The sequence below is a fragment of the Topomyia yanbarensis genome, chromosome 2 (assembly GCF_030247195.1).
Source record: "Topomyia yanbarensis strain Yona2022 chromosome 2, ASM3024719v1, whole genome shotgun sequence".
Classification (NCBI taxonomy): Eukaryota; Metazoa; Arthropoda; class Insecta; order Diptera; family Culicidae; genus Topomyia; species Topomyia yanbarensis.
Window position 1 is genome coordinate 319466537 of NC_080671.1, and position 3967 is coordinate 319470503.

The 3967-nt window shown below is 41.0% G+C and overlaps 1 long non-coding RNA gene across 4 annotated transcripts; it reads right to left on the reverse strand.

The window, feature by feature from the left end:
* Positions 1 to 3967, reverse strand: LOC131683735 (uncharacterized). Of its 4 annotated transcripts, none has more exons than XR_009304554.1 (8): positions 3107 to 3967; positions 2576 to 2734; positions 2233 to 2486; positions 1747 to 2171; positions 1490 to 1685; positions 1283 to 1427; positions 953 to 1226; positions 1 to 891 (listed from the first exon to the last, which is right to left on the reverse strand). It is a non-coding gene; the product is annotated as an uncharacterized LOC131683735 (long non-coding RNA). The 4 variants fall into 4 exon arrangements; XR_009304552.1 differs by having other exon boundaries at positions 2882 to 3967; XR_009304553.1 differs by having other exon boundaries at positions 2873 to 3967.

Consider the following 3967-nt stretch of genomic DNA (forward strand, 5'->3'; position numbering starts at 1 on the left):
TTTTGCACCATCGAAATCGGACTGTTGGGCTTCGAAGTTGTCAAATTCGTCAGGCGGTATAAGAGCTACGTAGCTCCGATGTCAAGCTATGGAGAATCGGACGCCGTCGTGCTCTCTATTTTGGTACTCTTCTTCTTATTTTCTTATACTTCAGATGTTTTCTTTTTTATCAAAAAAATAAAATAAATAATGCAATCTGTTTTTATTTTTTTTTTTAAATAATGATACACTTCCCGAGAACAAACGAGACGTTATTATGTAGTATGCTGATCGCTCATCCTTGTCAGGCCAAATAGATCTCAGCAGCAATATTCTGGGGTTGCGGATATTGTGTCACTGGTCGTTGCACCAATCGGGTCAACTAGACCGCGTTGCTCTCTAGTCCAGCAACAACTGGATCAGTCGTCGGACCGAAAAATATTTGAAAGTCGTGGATCACTTTTCCTTCGGCCAGCTGGAAGCCGTTGGCAAACGATTTGACCATTGGAGAAAACCGGTCCAACTGATACCTTTTTAGTGTCTCGATGACCATTCGTCTTCGCAGCGTTTTCCTTCCATCCAGTGGAAGAATTCGTTTAGAGATGATACCTCCGTCTTGATGTTTAATATCATATTGTAGGTTTATCAGCATTCGGAAGAAGCCGAGTGACGCAGTCGAATTCAGGTTCATCAGCGGCACACTACGAATACTGCTGCTCCGGTGTGCATATTGAGACCAATCTTCAAAATCGATGTAAGTCATTGTATATTTGCCATACGGAAGCGGATTCGTATGAATTGGCGAATCTGGTCAATTGATACTGCGACGCATCAATATTTTGTGGTAATTGTTGCTTTCTGGTAAACTTTGTCAATTCTGCTGCAGGGATTTGTTTTTTCTTCTCCATTTTACTGAAAACGAAAATAGAAAGCTATTAATCGGAATAAATACTATATGGAGACTTCTACCTACCGGAACTGTCCTTTGCTGTAATTTTTGCTGCAGAAAGCACAGGATTAGATTAAGCGTGACCTTCCGAACCGGCAATGGATCTCGTCCGACCGTGCTTATCGTTTCACTGGAAGATGGTTGCTGGTACATATACGGAAGTCGAACTTGGTCCGCTGCATAATACCAACAACGTCCACCATCGTGCTGTTTGAAATGTTATACGACTCTTGCCTGCGTTGCATGTACACGCTTCTTTGCAACGATAACAGTAACGAACTACTGGATCGTCAAATACCTAACAAAATAGAATTTATTTATTGTGGTCGCATGTGTTACAGTTCAGGCATTTACCTTTGGTCTGTTTGATGGTACGGGGATCGAGTTCACTACATACAGTTTTACGTTATTTGGTCGAGTATGCAATGGAGACTTCCTGTCGTCGACCAGTGAATGGCTTACATTCGGTGTCAAGTCCAATAACCGGATTGTCGAATAACTATTAAAAAAAAATAATTAAATTATTGCATATCGATGTACTATACATGCAGTTCGATTTACCTTTGTTTCAGTTGTGACACGAGAGTCAAATTGATTGTGAAATGGGGGTTTTCTTACGTATCCACTAAACCCCCACTGACTACCAATGATGTTGCACCCAGACCGTACCAACATACCGCGTAGAAAAGGCATCCACCGATTCGACAGATTTGCAATCTACATTTGCGTCTAGTAAAATGACTGATGCGTCGATTACCTAGCAAAGAGAAAAATTTAATTATTATGGTATGACGTACTATAAAACTCGAACATTTAACTTGGCTTAGGTGGTGAGACGAGGATAGAGTTGATTTCTAACAGATACGAATTTGTGCTCCTCGTGATTCCGTTTAGAGCCGATACCTCCCTATAATAGGATTTTCAGCATTCGGAAACAACCGACAGTGGTGGCGCAAGCGAATTCAGTTTCACCAGTGGTATAATATACAGCGAGTACTGCTGCACCGGTGTGTAAACTGAGACCAATCGTATAAATATCGATGCCAATCAATGTATACTTGCCTTGCGGGTGCGGATTCGCATTAATTGACGAATCTATACGATCCATACTGCGACGTATTAATAGTCACTCGATCCGATTTACACTGGATCTGTGATGAATGTTGCTTTCTGGTAAATTTTCTGTTAATCTCGCTAATAACGGCAGGGATAAACTTTGTTTTTTTTGGCATTATCCATTTTACTGAACATGAAAATAGAAAGCTATTGACCGGAATTAATCATATATGGAGACTTTTGCCTACCGGAACTTGGCGTAATGTTTTGTTGCGCAAAGCATCGCACCTGATTCAACGTGATCTTTCGAATCGGCAATAGGTCTTATTCAACTCGTAGCGGTTCAAGCACATACTTTTAGTATAGTAGATGGTAAGGGGATCGAATCAATTCCATACCATTTTACGTTAAACGACCAAGATTTACAATCGAAACGTTTCATATCACCGATCGGTGCATGGCTTACGCCTGCGTCAAGTAAAATGATCGCATCGTCGAATATCTGACAAAAAAAATTTTAATTATTACTATCGAATGTACTATACTTACAGTTCGGGCTATCTATTTTTTAGTTGCACTTCGGACATTTACCTGTAGCCCAATTGATGGGGCGAGAATAGAGTTGATTCTATACCGTATTATATTGATCTTGGGCATAACCTTGTTCTGTTCATTCTAATTTTCGGTTTCATTGTCCAATTCGAGCTCATCGCACTGCGGTTTCACTTGTTCTAGTGAGCCGTCGCCATTCTGACCAGCAAAACAAAAAGATAAATAATTTAATTAGAATCCTGATTGTTCGGAAACTTCTATATAACGAGAACAATAAGTTTCAAAAACAATATTCACAACAAAGTGTCTCGAAATAGTATGTCTAAGACTCATTACGTTGCTTACGTTGTACATCTTGCCAAAATTACTTGTGCATGAGCTGACGACGATGATAGATTCCGACGCAGATCATAATAGTAGTATTCTTAGGTTACATACATTTTACCATACGATACGCGTGTTCAAGACGACACATCCTCGCACCGGATAAACATACGTAAGAGACGTGCATGTCTGATAATAAATTATGATTGCAATTTGAATACTAGTTTGTACTGTGAATAAAATTACCTCAAACCTAACCGATATAACTTTCACTTCGCAAATTTTTTTACTAAATTCAATGTGACTGTAAACATCTTCGAACTGCACAAACAACATTCACTTTGTAGGCAGGCCTCATCGGTTGTTTTATTTTAAATTACTGTGTATTGTTCGGCTGATGATTTCTAGCCCGTTTACTGAAATGAGATCGATGTTGCTTTCAAAGTATCTTGGGAGCTGATGACCCGATTGTTCCTTGGAACTGTCCAGGATAGGCAGTATGCTAGTACTACTCTGAGGGCGTTTATGTTGCAGGGTTTGTGCCGCGTGTGACAGACCATTTTCAGAATCGAGGCGGAGGTGGTCGTTCGCAGGTTCTCTATCTAGCCTCGGAGTTCCTCTTCTTCTTCTAGTTCTAGTTATTTTCCGTCGGCCTATTGCCGCTACAAGCCCGAACACCGACGCCAAGAGAGGTGACTCCCACTATCTGGACTAGATATGGATCCATTAACTAAAGGACCGGAAACCAACGGCTTTACTTCCCTTCCGAAGGAAGGCGTGACCACAGATTTTTTTCACTTCAGAAAAATCTTAACGACCTCGGCTGGGATTGAACCCAGACCAACTGGGGTGAGTGGCGGTCGGAGTTCCTCTTCAGTGACCGTACTTTGAATTCCTCTAACTTTCGCGGTGTTTTTTCATGTTAGCGTTAATTCATATGCCTTATTTATCTTTTTGTTGTCCTTGTTTACTAGTAAATGATAAGCTCGCGCTACTGAGACAGGCAGAGATAAGGAAATTGAGTATTTGCGGCTGTCCTCAGGGTGGCGTTCTGTCACCTGTGCTATGGAACCTGGTTGCCGACGGCTTGTTGAAGAAACTCAATGA